Source organism: Dasypus novemcinctus, chromosome 8, assembly GCF_030445035.2.
Source record: "Dasypus novemcinctus isolate mDasNov1 chromosome 8, mDasNov1.1.hap2, whole genome shotgun sequence".
In the NCBI taxonomy this organism is placed as follows: Eukaryota; Metazoa; Chordata; class Mammalia; order Cingulata; family Dasypodidae; genus Dasypus; species Dasypus novemcinctus.
The window spans coordinates 6,591,472-6,618,670 of NC_080680.1; positions in this window are offsets into that span (position 1 = coordinate 6,591,472).

The following is a 27,199-nucleotide window of genomic DNA, read 5'->3' on the forward strand; positions in this document are numbered from 1 at the left end:
ATTAATCAAAATTTGTTTTCTAATAACTAATGAATGTCTCACTGTACATCCAGCACTTTGCAAAGGGTGGGTGTTCTAGTTTGCTAGGCCGCAGAAAGCAGCTACCATTCAATTTGGTGGTGTTTAACAGTGGGAATTTATTCGCTTACAGGCTTACAGTTTTGAGACTGAGAAAAATGTCCAGATCAAGGCACTATCAGGCAATGCTTTTTCCCCAGTGACCAGCTGCCAGTGATCCCGGGCTCCTCTGCCACATGACAAGGCATTTGATGGTGTGTGCTGCACTCTCCCTTCTTTTCCAGTTTTGCTGCTTTCAGCACCTGGCTTCCATGGCTTTCTCTCCTTCTGTCTGAGCATGATTCTCTTATAAAGGACTCCAGTCAGAGGATTAAGACCCTGAATGAGGCGGGTCACATCTTAAGACCCCACTCACCAAAAGACCCTATTTGCCATGAGTCCATACCCACAGGAATGGGGTAACTATAAGAACATACATTTCTGGGATGCATCCAGCTTCCAGTCACCACAGTGCATTTTGGTGAGGCTCACTGCTTTTAAGTAGCCTGCTGTCTTTGCCTTGGAAAGCCCAAGTTTAATGGCAGCTGTTAAGTGTGTGTCACTGGATAATGCTCTCAGACTACCCATCAGGGTGACAGCATTACAGTAGCTTCTTCTATGAGGAGATAAGCAGACATGAGGACTCTTCCGACCTATTTATTTCAACAAGAAATTCCCTTTATCTACTCTCCATAATTTACAAAGTTATCACTATTCATTTTTCTACTTTGCTCCATTATGATGCCATTGAATTTTAGAGTAAAAGAACATGGTCATGGCTGCCTCTTAATAGCCTACTGAATTGTATGTTTTTTACAGTATAGCTTATGCAGGTAAGTTTAATGCTCAGAGCACAATGGGAACAATAAGGAATTTTTTCATACAGCAAATGCTTTAGAAAGCATAGTATATCCTTTTCAAGTTACTTTAACAGGCTTAAAATCTTCAGTCTTCTGAATTCAAGTTGTTCCGAGTGGACAAATAGTCTGGAAACACAGGCAGCCATAATGAATGGTTTATTGCTCTGACATGTTGAGTGTGTCATCCCTGACCGGCAAGTCATAGTTCAATAAACACCCAATTGCAATGAACAACGTGTGTTACAGCAACATTTCCATCAATCCCTGCACATGCACCCGTCACAGGTGCCCCAGATGATTTGTGTGTGTAATTTTCACTGAATAAACTTGCACCTTTACCCCAGAAGAAATAATCAAGAGCGTTCAAGCTCTAAGAAAAAATATTGTCAATATTTCAAGGCTTTATGACCACCTGGTATTTTATTTATGGCCACCTGTAAGCGCTGCCTCCTGCAAATATTAGAAATATTTTCACCATTTAAATATAGTAAAAAAAAAAATGGATATCAAAAATGAGATAATGAAGAAAACAAGAGAAACCGGTGCCTTTGTTTTCAAAAAGTTCACATCAAGACATTTTGCTGAAAATGAAGTGATTCTTAAGGTCCAACTAAAAGGCCCTCCGAATGATAAAGGATATATTACAAATTTGGTTTTTAAATAAATTCATATTCAAAATAGTTCTCACAATGATTTCAATAAATCATGCATTCCAGAACACAATGTGAAAGACTGGCAATTATGTGATAATTTCTTAATATGCTACATGATAAAGATCTTTAACAAATAAACAAAAGAAATTAATATTGTAGTCTATAAAGGGGAATATCTCTTAGGGACTAACATTATAGAAAGGCATTTACTTTTATTTATAAAGAACTCCTACAGGAAGAAATGTCTCAAGGCTGTGGTGCTCACACAACTGGCCAACACAGCACCTCCATATCTAGGCGAGCCGGGGGCTTCATAATGGCTTCCTCTGTAGACTCTTGGAGGTCAGGCACATTCATAAGCATTCTTGTAACAGGGCCAGTCTTCACCATTGTGCCCATGGCCATTTGGAGGGTGGCATCTCCCAAACAGGACCTCACTTTCCTGTTTACTCAGAAATTTGCTATGGCGCCCCTCCCTTGGCATCCATCAGGTCATAATAACCGGAATGGCCCAATCACCCATGGACACATATCCCATGTTGTCCACACCGATGACCTAACTTCCAGAAAGCTATAAAATGATGCTGAGACAGGCACAGTAGATGAGGATTTAGAAGACGCTAGCATCTTTCAAAGGAAAACACGATTGCTTCATCTTATCCTGTTAGGAAACACGGTGGCATGGCTACTCGATTCTAAGCATTCTTGTACTCTAGCTGATTTTAGCCTGTTTCGCCCTCATTCACACTAATGGGAGCAGTAGCAATTCCTTACTCCTCTCACTCCAGAAGCTTGACTCTCCGCCATCTGTTCCTTTTGGTTGTCACAAGTTTCTACAGTTTGTTTCCAAAGATCACTGCCACTTAAACAGCCATCTCTCAGCCCAAGAATCGCCCTCAAACCTCAGTAGCAGCACCACCCCCTTTCTTCCTATGTATCCCATAATTTTATGCCAATAACACTTTACACACCTATTTCCAACATCAGGCTTTATTTCATAGAGTGTGGTCCCTGATGTGAGATAAACCTTCCACCTACCAAGTCTGTGACTTGGGAAAACTACTCAATGTCTCAAAACTTCATTTCCTCAAGATGTAAAATGGCAATAAAGTTAAATATAAGTATGGCAGACAGGGCCAAATGACTTAAAAGTTTAAAACACTTTGCCTGGTTAGTATTGAATGATTTTATCCTTGCTTGTTTTAGCATGTTAAAAGCTTCTGGGAGCAAGATACCAGAAATGGGTTGGCTTTTATACTGGGAATTTATTAGGTTAAAAGCGTACAGTTCTGAGGCTGTGAAAATGTCCAGCTCAAGGCAGCATCAGAGAAGCTGTCTCACTGAAGGCTGGCTGCTGGCGAGCCTGGCCTCTGTCCACGTGGCAGGGCGCTGCTTCTCTCCCAAGTCTCCCTGCTTCAGCATTGGGCTGCTCCATCTGGAGCTTGCTCTCTCCTGGGTTCCTCCCCAAGCTCCTGGGCTCCTTCTCCCTGTCTCTGTGGCTTTTTCTCTCTGTCAGCTCCTTTCAGTCCTCTGTTTGTAAAGGACTCCAGCAAGAGGACCACGCCCTAGCCTGGTCACGCCTCACTGAAGCCATCCAATCAAAGGCCCCCAACTGACTCCTGTCCAATCAAAGGGTGCCACCCCCACGGGAATTGATTATCTCCAACAACATCATCTTTTCTGGGATGCACAGAAAGCTTCAAGCTCACTTTTTTTCATTTTTTCATCACAATACTACTGCCTTATTTTTAGAATTATTTTTAATGGTAAAATAAAGATAACAAAAATCATTTTAATCATTTGAAGTGGACAATTCTTTGACATTAAGTACATTGGCAATACTGTCTAATAACTTTACCACCTTAATTTTCACCAGTTCAATGAAGTACATACAATTCGTTATTTTTTACAGGATGTATGCAATACAACATTATAGCACAAATAGTATATTTATTAAAGATTAAGAGTCATCTCTGGGAAAACAGACTGACTATGTTCTCCAGTACTTTTCAATTCATTTTCATCACATGGTATTTAGTGGGTTCCTACTGATTTACTTTGATTTCAAAGGGCTCTTTTTTCCCAGTCCAACATCAATTGCTGCTTTAAGTTTGAACAAGCTAGACTCAAGGGGTACATCAAAGCCAGCTCTGTTCTATCCCTGCTGCCTGCTCACATTTGCTCCTTGGTGCTGGTTTTCTCCAGCCATCTGGGGAGCCCCACGGCTTACCTGCTTATATTGAGATAAAGAAAAACTTCCTCTGGCAGTTACCAGTACTAAAAACAAGTCTGCTTTCAGTAATTAAACTGCTGAATGCATCTGAATAGTCAGAGTTCCACATTTTATTTAAACCAACATCTCACTCCTCCCCCAAAGCAGCTCTGCTCAGTGTGAAGTGGTCGAGGAGCTCAAGGATTTTTCCATTTGGTGCTTCTACCTTTTCTCACCAGCTCTGCCCACTAACCTTACTACTCACCTAACTTACTGTTGTTGTTTCCTTGGCTGCTCAAGCAAGTACCACAAATGGATCCACTTACATAATGGGGATTTATTAGCTCACGGTTTTCAGCCTAAGAAGTCCAAGTCCAGGCACCATCAAGGCAGTTTTCTTCCCAAAGACTGGGGCGTTCTGGCTGGCTGCTGGTGGCCCTTGGTCCTTGGCTCATCACATGGCAAGGCACATGGTGGCACCTCCTGGTCTCTCCTTCTTTTCTGGGTTCTGTTGTCGCTCAGCTTCTGGCTGCTCCCTCTGTGGCTTTTGCTGACTCTGCATGGCATTCCTCTTCTAAAGGACTCCCCCAATAGGATTAAGACCCCTCCTGGCTGAGGTGAGCCCACCTTCACTGAGGCAGCCCCATCAAAAGGTCCTGCTTGCAATGGATTCGCCCCCACAGGAAGGGATCGCGGTTAAGAGCATGTTTTTCTGGCATACAGCAGCTTCAAAGCACCCACTGACCTTGGATTCTAACCCTTTCAGGTCAGTGTGGGGGAGGAGAGAGGAGGCGCCCAAGGAGCAGGAAAGGCTCGGGTGCTGAGCGCTGCCTCCAGCCCACCTCGGTGCATCTGGGCCCGGCAGCGGCATTTCCTGCCGTTTCCAGCAGCTCCCTGTGGGGAGGCATCTCTTCCTCCCAGTCGGTCCCCACAATGGCTCCCTCAGGCCCCGTCCTGCTACTTCTGCTCTCCCTCTGAGCCCCCGTTTGGTCAGCCTGGAGCACCTCCACCCTATGGGAAGGAGCAGTTGCTCTCAAGTGCATCCTTTCTAGGCAGCCAGGGCTCCTTCAGCCACCTTGCACCCCCAGAAGTCTCAAGGAGGGGTCATCCTAAAGTGCCCTGAGTTCCCCGAAGGCCAGAGGACGCACAGGCGGGTTCTTAAAGCTGGTGTCTGGACTCCCCTGCTATATATAGGGTGTCCTCACAGAACCCTGCACACTCTTACACAAACCCCACCCAAGGCCTGCCCCTCCTGCCCCCCTCAATTCCCTGTACCTGCCGCAGGTGGGTGGTTACCTGAGAATGGCACCATCTACTGGCCCGTCCTCTCCAGGCCCTGCTTGGGGGGGCTAGCACCTCAGTTTCCAATAAAGGAGCAGGTGCCTCCTATTGTTTGTGTCAGGCCTTTTAACTACCGTGAAGTGATCTGAATTTATAAACTTTTTCTTTACATTGTCAATTAACTTTGTTAACCCACTTACACTGGATCATTTTTTTAAAAAGCATTTATCTTACCTGGGAGAAACAATTACTGTACAAGCTGATAAACATTTAATAAAATTTGAAGACTTAGGCTGGCTATAGTTATTATTTAGTTTATTTAGTATTAACACTTACCTATATTGAAATTTGTCCATTTTTCTCCCTTTCTTCATAAAAATCAGAAAATATATTAAGAATTAACCTTGAAACTTTCAATATTTGGTTTTTTTCCCCCCTTGTGTAATTATTTCTATGCTAAAATCTTTATTTTCACATAGCAAAGAAGAAAGCTGGTTCCTTGCTGGGAAAACAGTCTTAAAGACTTATTTTGTGGCTCGGGGAAAAAAAAAACTAAAACTAAAACTTAGGAATGGGAGTGAGTTGAGAATCAAAAGTCTTATCACGGAAGTGAAGAGCATCCAGAGGAAGACGTGTTTCTGCGACCAGAATAAGCGGGAACAGTTTCTGGGCAGAGAGGACGCTTCTAGTGCTTCTGCTCCAGCAGGAGGAAAAAGCACGCCCTGAATTGAGAATGGCCAATGCGCTGCAGAGAAATCATGGCAAAGGGCAAGACCACCGCGGCGGTGCAGAGGGACGAGCCCTGGCGGTTTCCCTCTGGAGGATTCACGTCGTTAATTTTATTCTGCAGGTAGTAAGGTCACGGTCAGCTCCCATTTACCAGGGTCAGGAGTCATCTCATGGGGGAACCTGACACAGGGGAAATGTTGGGATGATGAACTGTTTTCTGGATGATTGTGCAGTTCATCCCACAGAGATGCTAGAAAAATGAATCTTCTGCTAATCTTATCGTAGGGAAAGCAGCCAACACAACATTTATTGGGGCACAGAAATCAGTATCTGTTGAGACGAGAGAGCATGTGGCAGGGAAGCATGCCCTGGGCCTGGCCGGCGTGGCTTCCCTTCCCTCTTCCCCTGTGGTCCCAGGCCCGTGTTGCTGCGGTCCTGGCCCACAGGTCGGGGGCCTGTGTCAGGCTCGGGGCTCCCGAGGGAGCGGCTTGTCTGACCCCTGCCCTCCGTGTGGACACGTGGTGCCATCCACAGCGGAGCGGGGTCTATTTAATTAACCAGCTCAGCTCCTTGGGGCTCTAGTGAGGCTTACACTGCCTTCCTCTACAGTCTCAAATTACAAGTGGATAACCAGCTTTAGAATCATCCTACTTGAGTAACAAAGCCCTCAGCCTTCTTTCTTCCCCAAACTGGTTTTGTAGTGAGCTGCTCCTGTCAAAGTGGCTTGGACCAGAGGACACAGGGACCTAAAGACAGAGCTAATATTTCACAGCCAGGGGCAGAACCCTGCAGGCTCGGCAAGGCAGGAGCCTTCCCAGCATCAGGGAATGTAAGACCCCCTTTTCCTGAGGGGAAGGGAGCCCTGAAAGGAAAGAAACTGCTCAGAGGCCAGCACCTAAGAGGGGAGGGTGGACGACACAGCGCGAGCAATGGAGAGTGCCAGTGTCCTCTCGGGGGACAGAAGCCTCGCCTGAAAACGACAAAAAAGGAGAAACAGTTTATGAAAGCAGAAAGACGACTGAAAATGCCTGTGCGAACCTCACGTAATTTGAAAACTCTAATTCCCTTCATACACACCCCTTTCGCTCGCTTTGCTCCGCCTTGGAGCTTCCCTCTCAGGGCCCCTGCTCATCGCCAGGCTGCGCTGGTTCAGCGCCACTGCACCCTGCTTTAGTGGCGAGAGCTCTCTCAACATGCCTGATAGACTGTTTCAGAAAAAGACTGTGAGCAAAGAAGGTGGAAGTTTGCGTTTCTTTCCTCCACTGAGTGTGGGTGTAAACAGATATTCTCAAATTTTTTACTATGCCATAAAAAGGATATATAAGTCCTAGTATTTCTGTAGTGCTAGAAAAACCCAGCATAGCTTGAACATTAAGACATTGTACTGTACTTTACAATATTAGAAAAATTCAGTGTAACTCTCATTCACGTCAGGAAGGCACAGAGCTTCAGATTGTACATTGACCAGATTTAGCTCCACCAAAAAATGCATATGCCCTCCCTCTCTCGTTATCTGTGCTCATTATCTACAGCCTCACATCCGATGTTACCTGTACCCTCACATCCATACCACCCCCCCCATCTTTCTCACCCCAAGACTGCCCAGCCCCAGGTACCATGCATGTTTTAAGATTAACTGGGGACGTAAAAAGCTAATGAAATTTTCTGGACCCTTCTTAGAAATGTCATCATAGTGATTAACTTTCTTTCTTTGTTTCAACCTGTATAAGAACTGTGAGAAATCCCTTAAGGGGGAGGTTGGTTTGAGATCGAGGAAATCTCCAGCCTCCTGCTGGTGAATAAATCCACCTTTCCTTTCTGGCCTAGTTCGTTTGTGTCTGTTCTTTCTGCCGTGCAGAACAAATGCACAGCTGAGGACGGCTCCGAGCCCCTTAATTTCCCAAACCTACCTGATGGTCAACATTGTTATTGTGTGTGTGTGTGTGTGTGTTAAAGTTCCAGGAAATTTGGGGCTACTTTTTAAGAAATATTTGGAATTTCTAAGGAAGACAACAACCAATATTAACTATGTACACTACACTGAATTAGGTTTTAGTCAAAATTAAATTGAAGGAGACTCCAATGTTTTTTGGTGACATTAGTTACATTTTAGTTCACATTGTAATTAGCATTACATGGTTTTTCTTCAGCAAGAAGATGTAAATGGTCTCTGGAGAAACTCAGGAAACGAATTCATCCCCACACTCAAGTGTCAGCTTCAGGTTTTTGGTGAAAAAGGAAACATCTAGGATCTTCTCAGGAAGAAATTATAATTTTCAAAGAAGAGGGATTTCTTTAGAGAAATTCTCAGTTCTTGCAAGGCAAGTCAAACAGCTGGAAGGGAAGCTGAGTTCCCTGTGTTTGCCGTGACTTGTCCCCATGGCTGTAGCTATTCCACCACCACAGCCACTGGGCTGGATGCTCGAGGACAGAGCCATGGAAACGTGGCTTCTGTCCCTGTAAGTGACTGTCCCAAATCTCCAAAGAGGTACTTTTCATTTGGTGTTGACTTTGCGTAAGTAATTAGTGCCAGAACATTCTCAAAATGTAGAAAAAATAGAAAAGAAACATTCACTAATATAGCACTAGAACTGATGTTCAGACATTTAATGTTTTTCCAGAAAATAATTCTTGTTCTTTATGGTTATAAAGAAAAGGCATGTCAGTCACTATGGAGAAGATAAAGCAGAGTTTAAGGGTTCCAAGTCTAAATTGAGAAAGTGGGGAAGAGCACAGAAGAAAGGTTTCCTTCCACCAACAGGAGAAGTGCCCAGCCCCTTTCCATCGTCACCATGCTCCTCGTGTTCCCGCCCTCCCTCCTCTGTCCCCCTCCCTCTTCCGCTTTCCTCTCAAGGATACACGCACGCGCACGTGAACACACCACAATCTGAGCAGCTGCTGCACGCCAAGCACTGCGCTGACTCTAGGGGTACAGTGGTGACTTAAAAGAGAAACCGTTTTCCTACTTCATAAAGCATATAGTCCAGGGTAGAAAGCAGACACAAAACAAAGTTTAAAAGAGAGAGAGAGACCCTGTCCTGGCCTCCTGGACCGCAGTCCGTGTTGTCTCGCCTGGTGTTCTGAGTTGTGAGCGCCGGGCAGGAGGGCTCTGGGAGCCCAGCATCCCCGCCGTGCTGAGAGGGACCTGGGAGGGTGGAGGCAATGCCTGGGCTCCCGGAGCAGAAGCCTCTGACCGGAGCTTGCGCTGTTTCTATCAGTGGCCTCAAATGGATCAGCCAACAGACCAAATTCAAACGAATACCATCAGTAACTTGCACTCCATGAAACATGTATTTCCTGTTCTCTTCCACATTTAAAGAAGCCTTCTCTGAGGAAAGAATCTGAGCCATAATTCAACATACACTGACCTTCAAAAGGAGGTAACAGGGAGTGTGCTTTGCACCAAGTGTCTGGGTAGATACTGAAAACATCAGACAAAGCCTGGTATCGAGTGTACTTGTCATGTGACTAGAATTTTACTTTGCCGGCGATTCTTTTTAAAAAAGTTTTAGCAACCAGGACTATATGTCCAGTTTATTTAACATCTGCAACTCATAGCTGTAAACATCTAAGAGCACACACAGAATCTTTAGATTTAATATCAGAACTCTACACAGTGTTAGCCCAGTATCTTATTTCCTCCTCTTTGTCATTCCTACTATAGTAAAACCAATCTCCATGGAATTAGTAACAACTTTATAATATACGCCACGTATACTTTTATTAGCAATTATAATGAGGTTTAAGCAATCAGTCAGAAACTGACTTGAAGGGAAATAATAAAACAAAACCAGCTGAAGACATCTTTAATAACTTTAAAACATATTCTATGAAACAGCCTTCTGTCTGGTAGCTGTTATATTTCTTTAATTTACTAAGCTATGACATGATGAATATGAGCAAGCATAAATTCTAGTGTCTTTCACTTGTCAACCTTTCAAAAAACCTGTGAATAAAATGAAAATATGAAAAATTACAATAGCCTACATATATTTTGATTTCCCACTTTAATATCTACCTGTCAATGTCAACTCTTGGCTTTTAGTTACTATTTGATTTTAAAAAACATTCCTTTAAATATTAACAATAATTCATTACTAACTTTATTCATGTAATGGAAAAGGTATTCTTCGTATTTTCTACAAATTTGGATGTAAAGATCCATCGAATGCTCAGGTTCCCTATATCAACATGAGCTCTCATATTCAGATTGATTAATAAAAATAAGTCATATTTGTTCATAAGAAAGATCATTTAAATAATTTAAAAAAACATTTTAGTTTGCCAAATATCAAACCAATCTACTATCTTTAAATGTTAAAGTTCATTTTACAGCCCATTAATGGCTGTTTATGAGCCTTATGTCTCACAATAACTGCAGAATCTAATCTTTGTATTACACAATCTTTTTCTACTTCTCTGTTAAATGCTTAGTATTCTAAATGACACTAAAATGAGACTCTTGTTCATTTCATTTTTTCAATTTTTCTCTGTTGACAAAAATTGGCCTTTAGCTCTTAATTCATTAAAATAATAAAACAATTAGCACAGACCTATATGTATGAAAAATGACAGCTCTTTTCGCTTAGATGTATATAAATATTTCTGATAAATGAACACATGATACATTTTGCCATAATTCTTCATTTTGCATAAATAGTTTCCAAAGACCTCCTTACCCTGTCTGCCTCTCAAGTTTGTCCAAAGGATGTACCAAGAGGCATTGAAAGAGCACAACACTGTTGTTATTCTTAGCAAAAATATTCTTTCTGACATGGATCCTAGAAATGATATGCAGATGTAAATTAGAAAAAGCAGGAGAGGGAAATGTCATTGAACTGAAGTCTGACATTACCATCTTCAAATAGTTGTAGAAGTCAAGGAAAGTAAACCAGAGGAGGGGGACGACATCAGCCCAAATCGACGACACTGTAAGGTCAGTACAATAGTTGGAGTGCCTTCACAGAAATTTGTCTTGACACGTTACAGTTTTTAGAAAACACGTTTGAAAAAAATTTGCTCTGGGTAACTCCACCCCCACCCCCCCACCCCTTCCCCTCCACCACCACCCCCCGCCCCCTCCCCTCCACACACACACACCTTTTTTTAAATTGAACCACAGATTTCAGATATAAAGCGATGTGCTTATTTTTCTTTTCAAAGAGGAGACATTTCCACATCCCCCACCGATAAAACAGCAGTACCTCCTTCTGTGCTTTGGGCACACTTCAGAACAATTACCTGACAGTGGCGTCTCTGCGATCAACGTACTCACGGTTCTCCACTCTGCCCATGTCACTGCACAGTTTTCATTTGCTCAGAGGACCTAGTTTTTTAAAGATATTAACAGCTGGTTGATGAAAGAGCATCCTTGTCATCTTTGAATATGTTCATCAGTCTCTCGACTCTCAAAATGTAATCTCCCATTTCTCTATTTTAACTAATATATTTGACAGATTTCTTGCATCTTTTTTAGTGGGAAATTGAGCATCTTTCAGATTTGAGTTTTGGAGCCTAAATTCTCCCCACAAAAACGAGAGGTGGGGCCTTCCCAGAGAACTCTGGATTATCTGGGCATGATGGGGCACCCTGATGCAGATGGTGCAGAAAGGTTGACAATGATCTTCCCACCCAAGCTAACTCCTGGGCAGCTGCTGCAGGAGCCACAGCTCAGCTGGGAGGTAGGGGGTCTGGCAAGGCTCCTCAGATGCCCCTCAAGATACATTGTCATTCTTGCATCCAAACCAAACAAGCTGGCTTGTGCCCTCCATGTGGAAAGGCTGCTGGGGACATGCCGTCCTCCCTGAGGGCTGCTGGTGGACGTTTTTGCACCCTCAGCCAGGCCTTTCGCACTCTGCATGCATCCACAGAGCAGAGCAGGTCTGCACAGCTGCAAGGCCAGCCCACCAGGCTGGCACCCTGCCACTCCCCAGCTGTTACCAGGACCCATCCTTGGCCATCTCTGACTCCATTTGGCATGTGTATCCTGGTGCTGTGGTAAATCACTTAATTGGTGTGAAATGCTGAGGACGGGGTCTGGCTAGTTAATGAAAGTAACTGAGAATTATCATCTCACCCCCTGGCTCACTATAACTGTGAATGATTGTTTCTGGTGGTGTGAGTCAGGCTCTCTTGGCACGATAGGGTGAAAACAGGGGTGAGCTCCAAGGAAACAGCACATTCAGAGATTTCAAATTTTAGCATTTGTAGCTGCCTTGGGCAAGTTTGGTGGACTCAGGACTCGTCCCCAGCCTTGATGTGCAGAGAAGTTTTTATGCCCACTGAATTATTCAGCCAAAGGGGCGCTGATGCAGAATACCAGAACTCTGTTGGCTTTTATAAAGGGTATTTATTTGGGGTAGAAGCCATAAAGTGTAAGTTACTTCCCTCACCAAAGTCTGTTGGCACGTGTTGGAGCAAGATGGCAGCGGGTCTTGTGAAGGTCCAGCCTTCCTCTTCCTTCAAAGGCTCCATGGTCCCACCTCCTTCCGAACTCAGCTGTAGGTTAGCATAAGACTCTTCTCTCTCCCTGGAGCTTATTTCTTTCTCAGCTTTCTCAGCTGTTCAGGGCTCTGGTGAATGGCTCGGCTCTATCCCCAGGGCTCCAGCATCCAAAACTAATTCTCTGTGTTCTCCTTCTCTGTGTATTTACTTCCGTGTATCCCTGATTGACTGTCCATTATATAGCTTACCAAAGTGGGTAGGGACTCAACACTGCATGCCCTAATCTTAACATAATTTAATCAAAGTCATCTCAGTTGAATCTAATGCAATCAAAGGGTATCATTCCCAAAGGGACAGACTAATTTGCAAACATAATCTATATCTCCTTTTTGGAATTCATCAATAACATCAAACTGTCACACCCACAGTAAAGGCACAGGCAAAGAGGGGTTTTCCCAACATTGCACAGCACACTCCTGTGCCACTTGGAAGGTGGTACCTGCCAGGTAATAGGGTCCCCCATCACCACATGCATGGGCTGGGGTAGGACTGCTTTTAGGGATGGTAGGGACTATTCTAGAAACAAATGTGTCCTTACTTCAGTTTTGACCAAAAAAAAGACAAAAATTATTAAAACTAAAAAAAAAAATTTAAACCTGTAATGACTTTTGAGTTATTAAAAGAAAAGGAGGGTGGTGGACTTGGCCCAGTGGCATCCGTCTACCACATGGGAGGTCCGCAGTTCAAAGCCCGGGCCTCCTTGACCCTGCTGCAGCTGGCCCATGCGCAGTGCTGATGCATGCAAGGAGTGCCCTGCCACGTGGGGGATGAGGAGCCCCATGCGCAAGGAGTGTGCCCCGTAAGGAGAGCTGCCCAGTGTGCAGAAAGTGCAACCTGCCCAGGAATGGCGCCGCACACACAGAGAGCTGAAACAACAAGATGATGCAACAAAAAGAAACACAGATTCCTGTGCCGGTGACAACCAGAGGCGGACAAAGAAGACGCAGCATATAGACACAGAGAACAGACAACAGGGGTGGGGGTGGGGGGAGAGAAGAGACTAAATAAATGAATAAATACTTAAAAAAAAGAAAGAAAAGGAAGGTTAATGCAATATTTAAGAAAGGCATAATCTCCAGATTAACTCCCATCTTTGTGATTGAGCAGATTTAGTTTTAAGAGAAACCTATCCGTGCATCCTTTCTCCCATTTCCCTGTGGATCTGGACCTGTTCGATCCTTGGACTGACATCTGGGAACCTTGATGTGAATATCCAGACAGCAGCAAACCTGGCCAAGAGCTGCCAGCTGGTAGCGGTCCCTTGCCATGTTACTCACTCTCTCTTCCCTAATGAGTCTTTGGAGTCCCCAGAGGTATTTGACAGGTGCTTGAGGAAGGAGGCCCCTGGGAGGACAAACAACAGCCTTCTCTGAAACCTGCAGGCTTGAAAGGGAGGCAGAGTTGCTGCCTTTGGCAGGTGCAGAGAGGAATGTCTGGAGTTACTCTGAGCATTGTGTACCAGGCTGGAAGGCCCAGGGGCTGGCAGGGTGGGACTCCTCACCATTCATGCTTTGCCATCAATTCAGCACTGCTCCCTTGATCTCAGAGTACAGTATATTCCTCCAAATACCCAAATATAATCTCTTTTCCTTTTCCTAAAGTGAACCAGATCCCAAATAGACCATGAACTGGTAACAACAATGAAAGTCATCAAAGTGATAAATGCTGCTTTCACTGCCACCTGATACCCACAGTATTCGAAAACTCCTTTAAGGAATTAGAGTAAAATTGGACTTTCTTGAGATTTCTTTTGAACTGGATATAATAGAGAATTGAGTTGTCCAGTATCTTCCGAATGCATTGATAGTAAATGAACTCATGACATATTCAACAGTCTAATTTGCTCTGTACGCTTATACCTATCATACAATTCTGCAACATGGATATTAACTTTGCTTCATGTCTTGTCTCCAAGAAAGATCCCCAGGCACTTAGTTAATGCTGGTGCTGGATAGTGTTTCAAAGTATATTGATTCTATTTTCTCATAAAATCAGGGCAAAATTGCATCGATACTTCAAAGTCAATCCTTCAGGCATTTTTTATTAATTGATAAAGATAAAATTGGTCTGAAATGGAAAAATATGATCATAAATATAATTGAATTGGGGAATATAATAAAACGTCTGTCTTTACAAAGTGGTAGAATAAACCACCTGGGAAAGAAAGTTTACACACTTCTCTAGTCAAAGGGAAGCATTTACCATCCTTCTACAGCCTTGGACAATTCCCTGGTAGAATGACAAAGGAATTCCTGTCTCATACTTGTTGTACCTACTCACCTCAGTCCAGAGGCTATTCTCAAGCCTGAAGATACACAAGGTCCCAAAGCAATTCTTGCTTTCAAATCCTCTTTATTATCTTTTCAAAATGAAAGTATTTGTGTTTTCCTTTTTTATCTTCCATTATTTTGCAATAAACTTGTAGTCAAAAATCATCACCATGAGATGGTTAAAATTATTTTTCATACCTCACAGTTAGCAACTTCTTTATTCAGTGGACATTTATTCCTGCTTTTCATCTTGGCCAAATGGTAAGAAAATGAAAAATAACTTCCATTTGAATCCACCAAGTCAGCAAAATTAGCTGAAGCATCAAGCCTTTGTCAGATGATTGTTGTTGGGAAGGGGGAGAGGGTACTGGTATAATTGAGAGAAAGAGACAGTGGATGTCTGTCTAAATATTTAACCATGTCCCCAGACCTGGTCAACTTTTAAAAGGGTTGATTACAGCTGGATGCAAAAGGACAAACAATTTATGATTCCACTCATATGAAATGTCTAGAATAAGCAAATTCGTAGAGATAGAAAGTAGACTAGCAGTTACCAGGGACTGAGGGGAGGGGGGATGGGTGTTACTGCTCAATGGGTGCAGAGTTTCCACTTTGCCATTAAGGTCTATGTAATATATATGTATCTTTATGTCTTCCCAGTAGGCCTTAGTGCCTAATCATTATAGATGCCCAGTCAATCCTTGTGCACCTGTAAAGAAAATACCTTCATTTGTTTGTCTTTAAAAGGTCATGACTAAACTTGAAAGATCTAGAAAAGAATAAAATGGCCCATGTCTGATGAAAGACGAGTGTTTTCTCAACCCCTGTATTCAAATCTTGGAACAGTGTTGCATGAGTCTGGAAACAGGTGGCACACGCACAGTGGATTCCTGAGAACCTGTAATGGAAGGACTGCCTGCAGGTGTGGAAAAGGGAAGGGCATCGTGAGGAACACAAGATTGCACCTCCAGGTCTGAAGTGGCAGGTCAGGGGTGCATTACTGGAGCAGAGCCTAACTGTGGAAGACACTTGTGTGGTGGTTTGAAGCTGGATGGACACCAGAAAAGTATGTTCTTAAAGTTAATCCATTCCTGTGGGTGTGGACCCATTGTAAGTAGGATCTTTGGGTGAGTAGGATCTTAAGCAAGGTGTTATCCACCTAATTGAGGTTGGGTCCTAACCCTCTTACAGGAGTCCTTTATAAGAGAATGAAATTCAGATGAGAGAGAAAGTCATAGAAGCCAGAAGCTGAAAGCAAGAAAACTGAGAAGAGAAGGGAGAGAACAGCAGATGCTGCCTTGTGCCTTGTCATGAGACAGAACAGTCCAGGATCACCAGCAACCGAACTCTAGGAAGAAGGGAGTGTCTTGAAGATGCCTTGATTTGAACATTTTCATGGCCCCAGAACTGTAAGCTTGTAAGCTGATAAATTCCCATTGTAAAAGCCATTTCTGGTATATTGCTGTCAGCAGTCTAGCAAACCAGAACACCCTGCCTCTGCCAGAGAAGCATCCAAGCAACATAATAGAGTACTAGGATAAATACCCTTGCTTCCCTGTGCTCTACCCTCTTATGTCCAGTAGAGCCTCCCGTTGGCTAAGCCAAATGGTGGCCAGAGGGCAAGGGGGCCTGGGTGATGTAGTCCACAGAGACCAGCCTCCTGAGAGTGGGATGGACATGGCATGGCTGAGGGAGGAACAGGCAGGGAAGAACCAATTACTTCCTGGGGAAATAGTACAGAGTTCTGAATGCCATCTGTATTGGTACACTGATTTCTGATGATTTTTGAAAATGCTGCCTATGAACCAACAACACTTCAGTGCCTATGAATGACAACTCTGATGGGCTTTGCTCTCCCTGATACAAAGCCTGGCCGGTTTTCCTCTTTTTAAAGTGCATTTCTGTTTGTAGAGCATTATCAAGCTCAAACAAGTCATTACAGACATCCAAAAACACCAAGGACCAAGAGGCAACATTTAATGTGAAGCTATCAAAAGAACTTAAGGCAAAGACAAATGAGTTTATATGGCTAAGAGTCTTCAAAAAAGAGTCGGGAGGTCATCAGAGGGGTCATGCTTACGCACGCCTCAGCAGGACCACAAAGATAGCTGAAGTAGATACAACCCCAGGTACTGGTTCTCCTGAGGGCTACGGAGACACACAAGTTCTACAGTCATGGCAAATGGCTCTGGAATTCAGTGCCATGTCAGTTGGCCCTACTTTGGAATGTATGTGCTTGAGTGTGATGGAGTTGGACTCAGATGTGACCTTTCTACATATGCCTCTTCTATCACTTTTACTGAACCTGTGGTTGGCACTAGGGTTGGTGTCTCTGGACTATCCATGTGCCAACTGGGCCCTGAGCCTCAGCAGAGTTGCATCTCCTACCCTCTGCCTCAGTGGACTTACCCAGGCCAGCTAACAGGGTTGTGAAGATGGTCAACCACCACACCAGGGAACCAAGAGTGCCTACAACTGCAAGTAGGAGAATGCATCCACCACCCATGTGCAATCTAAGCCCCCTCTTGATATAGAGGTGGAGTGGACATCACCATCCCAGGGTCTACAGGATGGATGAATAAAATATAGATTAGAGCGGACTTACTGATATTCTACTATGGAACTATTGTGACTAATAATAGAAAAAATTGTAGCAATGATGCAGAGAAAGTGGTCACAGCAGTTGCTGAGGGCAGGGTGAGGGAAGAAGAGATGTGATGTGAGGCCATTGTCAGGACTTGGAGCTGTCCTAAGTGACATTGCAGGGACAGATGCTGAACATTATACATCCTGCCATAACCCACTGAATGGACTGGGGGAGATTGTAAAGTACAATGCAAACTATTATCCACGTAGTGCAGCAGTGCTCCAAAATGTATTCACCAAATGCAGTGAATGTGCCACAATGATGAAAGAGGTTGTTGATGTGGGGAGAGTGGAGTGGTGGGAGGGGGGGTGGTATACGGGAACCTCTTATATTTTTTGATGTAACATTAAAAATAAATAAATAAAGAGAAAATAGAGCCTTCAAAAAAAGAACTTAGAAAATTAAATGTCAGCAAAATAAGCAAAAAAAGTATACATCCAAACAAGCAGACTAAATAACTGTTAGGAATGTCACCCATGAACTAGATTGTCCAACAAAGACAAGAGGAGGTGACACTGTTCTCTCCAGAACCCTTGGAGAATTTAGGCCAGCACATCTGTTCTTTCTTTCCTTTTCCAGAACACAGTGGTAGGTCAAAGGTATGATGTGCACTTGAATTTCTCATAAACATGCATCTGCGTGAGTTTAGACCTTTACTACAATTTTTTAAAGAGTATTGATATATTAACATACAGTGCAGAGATTACTGGTATAATCAGTTACTACAAATTCTAGCAGATATTGCTTCAAATGGTGAAATTTCTGTTTCCTACAATAACCTACCTATCTTTAGTTTGCCAAACTTACACAACGACTGATAAGATACAGTGTGGTATGGAACTATGTTATAAATAAAAGAGAATTTTGGATGATTCTCATATTGAGACCAAGGTGAGGATTCCATTTGTAGCCCTGCAATAAATGAATAAACTTAATCCCTCTTGGCTCCAACATCAAATCTACATCTGGCCAATGACCTAAGGATTTTGTTATTTCTTCAGTCCTGTTTGAAGAATTCTTTTAATTTTTGTGGGCCAGAATCTTTTCCTTATGTGGGAAAATATAGTCCTCAGTGAATAGAAGGAAATAGACTAAAAGTGGCTGCACCTCACAGTTGCTGGGCAGACTTTATATAAAGTGTTTGATACTGGGAATCCATGCAATCAGATAACACAAGATTTTTTGGCATTAATATAGCAAAAATGCAAGGTCATCACGAAAAAGTACAGTAGAGGAGAGAAAACAGTACATTGACATAAGCTCATCATATTATAATGTGATCATATGCAAAGAGTGTGAAATGAATGACACTGAAATTGTTTTAAAAAGAGCTGTGCAATGAGATGACTTGTTTTAGAATGCCTGTGTGTGTGGAAACATTTGGATGGAAACCATGCTTAGCAAATTATTAGTCGAATGGGTTTGGGAGAAGCTACATTCAGTTTTATTTTCTTTATCTATTAAATTGGTGATGATATCCAAAATATTTATAAAACTGCAAATCTTAAGTAGAGAGAAAAGCAAATAGCAAAAATATAAATGGCCCATTTATATGGGATGAATATGCTTACTCTTAATAATAACCAGACATATCAATGTAAAACCATGTGATGCAATTTTTTTTTTTAGAAAATGGGCACGTTTTCAGTCACTTTCTGTGAGATTCTCAGTTTCTCTAAGCTTTGCCTTCCTCGTCTGTAATGTGGGTATGTGTGACCCTGTCGACCTCAAGCGAGAGTAAACATTAAGGGATCGCATGACTATAAAGCATTTTGCCTGTTGCATGGTGAAGGTCAATGAGTATTAGCTTTACCAGCCACTAACATGAAGCTAGAGAGGTGTTAGAAGCTAGACCAGGAGAAGATCACCCATAGCAAGGACTTTATCCTGTAGGTGATAGGACATCATGAAAAATTTTAAGCAAGAAACTATATAATGAGGTTTTCAGTTTTACAGTCTCAGTCTTACTTTGGTGTGGAGGAAACAAGAGAGCAGTTAGGCTAAAATATGAGCATAATTTTTAAAGTCTGATAATATCAAAGTTTAGCTCTAGATTGTAAAAAAAGCAACCCTCACATACTGTCCCTTTGGAATCAATTTAAACAATTCCTTTAAACTAAAAACATGTGTATCTTAGTCCTCAATAATTGCATTTCTAAATATCTACTCTAGAAAAGAACAGTTTTTCTCAATTAAGACATAACGATGTTTGTGTATGCCTTCCTCAAAAAAATAAATTAAAAAAAACCAGCAAGATAGCGGTGGAGTAAGGCACTCCTAGAGTCAGCTCCTGCTGCAGGGCAGTTAGCAAACACCCAGAGCTCTCAGGAGCTGCTGAAGCACCTGACTGGGGGCTCCAGGAGGCCAGAAGAGCATCCTGCAATATCCTTGGGGGAGTGGAAGGAGGAGATGCCTGTCTGCAGAGAAGACTCGTAAGTAGAGGCTCCACACCCCTGAGACCAGTGCCAATCCTCCACTGGAGGCAGAAGTCACCTTGGGAGCTGTTCTGCAGCTGGAATTGAAAGCTCCACTTCCCCAAAACGGGTGAGGAAGAGACGGTTGGGCACCAATTTCAGCTACTGATGAGGAAATTCAGCGGCTACAGTATGATCCTGAGAACAGCTAAGGTTTGAGCCTGTCCAGGTCAGAAAGAGGCCGGGAGCTGCCGGCTTAACTCCGCGCCTGGCATGAGGGGAAGCGGGGCGGACTGAGGATCCCAGTGCTGGTGGGGCCTGGCTTCTTTCGGTCCAGGTCAGATTGCAGGTCTAACCTAGGCCCCAGTGCCACCTCCAGCAGGGAAGAAGCTTCGAGGACCTGCGTCAGCCTCTCCAGGAAATTACCAGCCAAGCCGCGGAGGCTGGTGATCATCCTACTCTGGCAGCACAGGCTGCCCCAGGAGCTGCTCTGTGACAGGGATTGAAAGCTCCATTTCCCAGAAACAGGAGGAGGAGATGGTTGGCTGCCAATTGCAGCTACTGATTAGTAGACTTGGCTGGCTAAGAGACAACCCTGGGAACAGCTGGGGTGAGAACCAGCCAAAGTCAGAAAGAGGCCAGTAGCTGCCATTCTGATTCCACCCCCAGCCTGAGGGGAGGCCGGGCTGACTGAAGCTCTCAGTGTTGGCAGGAACCAGTTTCTTTCACGCAGATCAGCCTGCAGCCCACCTAGCCTTCAGCCCCGCCTCTGGCAGAGAGAGGATGAGGAGCGCTGCACCAGCTTATACAAGTAACTGCAGGGAACTTCAGCTGGCATAGACTGAAAATCAGAAGTCTACCAGGGCAACTGCGGTCATCTTAGGACCTACACTGCATAGATTGTTACCCACACCTGCAGCTCCATTCCTGCCCCAGATGGGGGAGAAAGGGATGTGAAGCTCCATCAGTCTCTCCGGGCAACTACAGTTTAGGCTTGCATGTAGATTATTCCATACAGCTGTGACTCTTTCCCTACCCCTGCCAAAGGAGAAAGTTGGAAGAAGCTTCATTGGTCCCTGGTGCAATGAGGGCAGCTTGAGCCTCCATAGCTTACTGCACCAACTACATTCGTGGCTCCTACTGCAAAACCAGCAAGGGATAAATGGTAGAAAACCCTAAACTAGAGAGAAAAATTGCACCCAGAAAAAATATTCCAGTAAGCCAGATGTGAAGACACCAACCAAAAATTACTATCCACACCAAGAAACAGGAAGCTATGGCCCAGTTAAAGGAAGAAGGTAAGCCTCCAGATGACATAAAGGAGTTGAGACAACTAATTATAGATGTTCAAACAAATCTCCTTAACAAATTCAATGAGATGGCTAAAAAGATTAAGGATATTAAGAAGACATTGGAAAAGCACAAAGAATTTAAAAGCATACATAGGAAAATATCAGATCTTATGGGAATGAAAGGTATAATCAATGAAATTAAAAAAACATTGGACTATTATAATAGCAGATTTGAGAAGGTAGAAGAAGGATTGGTGAGCTTGAAGAAATGGCCTCTGAAAGTGAACATACAAAAGGACAGATGAAGAAAAGAATGGAAAAAATTCAACAAGGTCTCAGGGAACTAAATGACAGCGAAATGCATGCTAACATACGTTTCATGGGTGTCCCAGAAGGAGAAGAGAAGGGAAAAGGTACAGAAGGAATACTTAAAGAAATGATGGTAAAAAAAATTTCCCATCCCTATTGAAGGATACAGATATCCCTGTCCAAGAAGCACAACATACTCCCATCCGAAAAAATCCAAATAGAGCAACTCCAAGACATGTACTCATCAGAATGTCAAAGGCCAAAGACAAAGAGAGAATCCTGAGAGCAGCAAGAGAAAAGCAATGCATAACATATAAGGGATATCCAATAAGATTAAGTGTTGATTTCTCACCAGAAACCATGGAGGCAAGAAGACAGTGGTCTGATATATTTAAGATACTATAAAAGAAAAATTTCCAGCCAAGAATCTGATATCCAACAAGACAGTCTTTCAAAAATAAGGGTGAAATTAGAATATTCACAGATAAACAGAAACTGAGAGAATTTCTAAGCAAGAGACCAGATTTTCAGAAAATACTGAAGGGTGTGCTAGAGCCTGAAAAGAAAAGACAGGAGAGCGAGTCCTGGAGGAGAGTCTAGAAGTGAAGATTATATCAAGAAAAGTAACTGAAAGTATCAAAAGAGTGGTGAAAATACAATATGACAGATAAAACTCAAATAGTCAGGAATAAACTTAACCAATGATGGAAAGCACTTGCATTCAGAAAACTGCAACTCAATGTTAAAACAAATTTAAAAAGTCCTAAATAACTGGAAGAACATTTCCATGTTCATGGATTGGAAGACTAAATATCATTAAGAATCAATTCTACTCAAATTGATACACAGATTTAATGCAATCCCGATCAAACTTCCACCAGCATTAAAGAAAAAATTGAAAACATGATCATTAAATGTATTGGGAAGGGTAAGAAATCCTGAACAGCCAAAAACATCATAAAAAGGAAAGTGAATCCTCATCTTCAGACTTTAAATCATAATACCTACCAAGAGTGGTAAAAACAACATGGTACTGGCCTAAGACAGGCACAATAGACCAATGGAACCAAATTTATGGTTCAGAAACAGACCCTCACAGGTATGGTGAGTGATTTTTGACTAGCCTGTCAAGCTCACAGAACCCGGGCCGAACAATCCATTCAACAAATGGTGCTGAGAGAATTGGACATGCATAGCTGAAAGAAGGAAAGAGGACCCCTATTTCACACCTTATCCAAAAACTAACTCAAAAACAGATAAAAAAATTAAAAATAAAAGCAAGAACCATAAAACTTCTAGAAGAAATTGTTGGAAAATATCTTCAATATTTGGATGGATATTCAATATTTGGTGGATTCTTAAAGGAGATAAGAGAAGGACTGAGTCGACTACTGATGTTTAATGTATGTAGGAGTTTTAATTAGCTTTACTGTAAAATTGTGGAAATGTATAGGGTAGTTGGTAACACACAGTAATAGCTAGTTTATAAATGGGGATGTGACTGAAAATGGTAGTCTAGTTATGTAAATGCCAATTGACAGAGTGCTTGAGAATAATCGAGGAACTAGATAGCACAGTAATCCAAGAGGTGGTTGAGAATTGCGGTTGATGGTACAGATGCAAGAGTGTCCTTTGTTAGCTAGAACCAATGTATATCACTCCTCCAGGGTGTTGGGAATGTGGAGAAGCATGGGAAAAATACAGCTGGAGTGACCTATGGACTGTGATTAGTAGTAATAATATAATATTCTTGCATCTATGCAAAAGATGTACTGTATTGATACTGAGGCAGTATGAAAAATGTGAGCCAAATGTACACTATGAACGTGGCAATAATCAGACAATATTATTCTATCTGTGGCAAATGACAGGTGTGTTGATGGATGGGGTGTTGTTTGGGAATTCTACACATGTGCATGATTGTTTTATAAGTTTACAACTTCTGTCATAAAAAATATTTTTTTAAAAATAATAATAGGGTGGGTTGGGGGAAAACACACCAAATGTAAGAAAAGAACTGTGATCAGTAGTAAGATTTTGACAGAGTTCTTTCATATTTTGTAACAAATGTCTCATGACAATGCAAGGTGTTGGTGGAGAGTTGATGTATGGGACCCCTATATGATGTTATGCATATTTGCTTTGTAAGTTCACAACTTTTACAATACCCTTAATTGTTAATGTGCGTTCATATATAAATGATATAAAGATAATAATAATCAGATTGGTTAGGGGAAAAATACTTTGTTTAGTAGTAATATTTTGACAATGCTCTTTAATCATTAGTTAAAAAGGTTTAAAAACAATGCAAGTTATTGGTGGTAGGGTGAGATGTTACCTATGTTTGTTTGATGTTATATATGTTTGCTTTGTAAGTTCCCAACTATTATACATTTATTGTTTATCTATGATACATTTCAATAAATTTTAAATTATTGCCACAAATGGAGTATTTAAATCCTCTAAAGACTTTAGGTAATGTCCATCCAAAGAATCATGCTGATTCCCAAGAATTCAACCTAATAGCAAAGGTAGAAAGCAAAGAATGTAACAAGGAAATGCGACAGTTTGCTCGGTCGGTAGAGGTGGGGTCTGGCTGCGGACGAGGGGTCGGTCCAGCTCTGGACGAGGGGTCGGTCCTGCTTGGGACGAGGGGTCGGTCCTGCTTGGGACGAGGGGTTGGTCCCACTTGGGATGAGGGGTCGGTTTGGCAGCAGATGAGGGATCGGTCTCACAAGGGGTTGCGCGGTTCGGCTGACGGGGTCGCCCGGCGAAGCCGGCGATGAAGGGGTCGCCCGGAGAAGCAGGCGACGAACTAGGGACAAGGGAGGCCAGGCCCTTGTCGGGGGCTCTCAGGACTGGAGGGCGCACGGCAGAAGAACTACCGCGGAGACAAGGTAAACACACAAGTCCACTTTATTGAGGGAGAGGCAACAGTTTTATAGGGGCTGGGGAAGGCTGATTGGTTGAAGCCATGCCCTGTTCTGATTGGTTGCCAGTGAAAGGTCAGTGGGCGGTACTGGACGGGGGAGGGGTGGTGGTTAGGGATTGACTGTCGCTGTTGCTGGGGGAAGGGGCAGGGTTTAGGGATTGGTGGCTGCTGTTGCTGGGGTGGAGGGCAGACTTGAGTTTCCCACCCACACCTGGCTGTTGCTGTTGTCGGGGGAGGGGAAAAGGGCAGACTGGATTTCTCCGCCCAGGCCTGGCTGTTGCTGCTGTCAGGGGAGGGGAAAAGGGCAGACTGGAATTTTCCGCCCTGCGCCTGCGCAGGGAGAAAGAAGAAGAAGGGTGCCGCCCCACAAGGCATCGTGTGGCGCCATCCGGGAGGAGGGGCAGCCGCGGAAGCATGGCTGCCGAGAAGGGGAGACCCGAGGGCACTCTGCGCCCATGCCGAGCTCCCTTCAGGGGTGGCAGTGAGTCCGACCAGCCACCCTATTATGGGGGCAGCGGCTTGGCCTGCCGTGGCTGCTCCCCCGCCAGGCCAGCAAAGCACACTTCAGCCCGAGGGGTGACCGCATTTCCCCCATCTCTGGCTGCCAACTGAGCTTTCTGGCTGGAGGGAAGGTGGCTGTGAGCTCGCTACACGGCTACACGGCAGTGGTGGCTTCAGGTTCTTGTGTTTCTTCCTGCATGAGTGGTTGGTACTGACGAAGCTGAAGTGAATAAACGGTGAAGGCTGAAATGTTTTCTCTTTTTTGTAGCCGCTTAATGAGACAAGGAGCTACAGACACAACACAGATGATTAGCATTAAAGGACTAATAAGTGGTGTAAGCCACTGTACGAGGGGGGAGGAGAGCCAATTCATGAATGGGGGAATGAATGATTGAGTTTTAGTTAAATTTTTAGGCAGGTCTTTTAATATTTGGATATTTTGTTCTACTATACTGGAGCTATTAATGTAGAAACAGCATTCTTCTTGGAGGAATAAGCACATTCCTCCTTTTTCAGCTGTAAGCAAGTCTAGGGCCCTGCGGTTTTGGAGGGTTATGCTGGCTAGGGAGATGAGTTGCTCTTGAAGAGCTTGAAGGGAGGCAGTTGTGGAATCAAAGGCTATTTGTACTGATTCTTTAAAATTACCGGTGACGATAACAGTGTGTGCTAAGGCGCTAAGAAAGGAAGGCGCCTCGCTTGCTACGGAAAGAGAGCAGCTGGGAAGCTTCGGACTCTGTATATAGTATAAACTGCGGGACAATGACTACAGGAATACAGGGACCGGGAGTGGTGGAATTAATCAAGGGTGTGATTGTTTGATTGCACCAAAAAAAAGAGGCCTCTTGGGAGCTGGATGGTACCTGTAAAGGAAACGTTTGTTGTGCAGGTGGGAGAGGAGGTATGGCTGGTTTGGAAGCAGGTGATATTTTCAGGGCTGCTCCAAAGGGGGATATGTGTAAGGGGGGAAGAGAGGTTGCCGGGTGTTGCTGAGGAATAGTCAGAATAGTTGGAGATAGAAACAGGGATAGCCGCTCGTAGGGGATGCTGGAGGGAGGCGCACAGAAAGCAATGAGAAATATTAGCAATTCCAGATTGATTAAGGAGAGAGATGGTATTATTGAGAACTGTGAGCCAAGAAGGGGGATTATATACTAGCAGTTGCTTGTTTAATTGCTTTTTGGCTGTTTTTATATTTACGAGCACATTGGATATACTGATTGGAGATGAGGACTGGTTGTAGAGACTATAGCAGTGGGAAACCATTATGGATCTGGTGGGCCAAGTGTCACCCCCATGAGCATATAGCTTGCCGGTGATTCCAGTAGCCCATCTGTCATTCCAGGGGTCTTTTATATGGAGGTAATAACCAGATTTATTGGCAAACAAGAAGCTTGGGAAGGACGACTGCCATGGCCAGTTAATGACACAGCTCCAGCAGGGGCAGCCTCCATAATAAGGGCCTTGGTAATAGGTGTTGGTACAGTATGCTTTGGTTTGGGTGTGAGGGAAGCAGGCATAAGGTTTATGGCTACTTTGTTGGTACGATTTATGTGTTTCGGTGAGTTTGATCGTAAGAGGTGTTTGACATCCCTGAGGTGAACAGTGGCCTGTGCCAAGGGGGTGCGATGTGGTGCTTGAGCAAGAGGTTATAGTTTCTTTTACTGTGAACATCCAGAGATAAAGGGCTTGTCCATTGGCTGAGATAATGAGTTAATTAGAGAAAGAGTATGTATAAGAGGCGGCACATGGTGGGTGGGTTATACACAGCAGGCGATAGCGAGAAGAAGGCAAATATGCGTTATGACGAAAGTGAGGGGGAAGGATTTGTGCAGCATTGTCCAGTCACTTGGAGAGCCAGCGAATAACAGGAGGGCTCCAACGAGGGTGACGAAGCTACATAGAAGGATTCCAGGGAGGCTACACAGCTGCATTAGTTTCGGTGGCAGGTTTTATGAGACGGCTTGGGATCCACAAAGGATGGTCGGTGCTTTCTGGAAAGATACAAGCAAATCCTCATCCTTGTGTTAGTAGAGGGTGGGGGCCTTTCCATATATTAGTGAGGGGGTCTTTCCACATAACAAGGGGGACCGGTGTGGGGGCTAGTCTTAGGCCTCTCCAATGCTGGATTGCTGGAGTAGTATGATTTTTGTCAAAGGTAAGGAAGTTGATAGTGACTAGGGCTCTGTTGAGCAAATCCTGGGGGGTTGCTGTAGGGAACTCCCCTGAAAGTTTCTTGATTGTATTTTGAGGAGTGCATTAGATCGCTCAACTAGGGCCTGTCCTTGTGGGTTATAAGGGATTCCTGTTTTGTTTTGAATGTTCCAGTCATGGCAAAATTGTTTAAAAGTTTTGGACTGAAAGCAGGGTCCATTATCTGCTTTTATAGTCCAAGGGATACCCATTTGATTAAAGGCTTGAAGGCAGGCTGTTATAACATTTTTTGCTTTTTCTCCAGATAAAGCAGTGGTGAGGAGAAATTTGGAGAATGTGTCTACTATCACGTGGACAAATTTATAGCGGCCAAACGAGGGGACATGT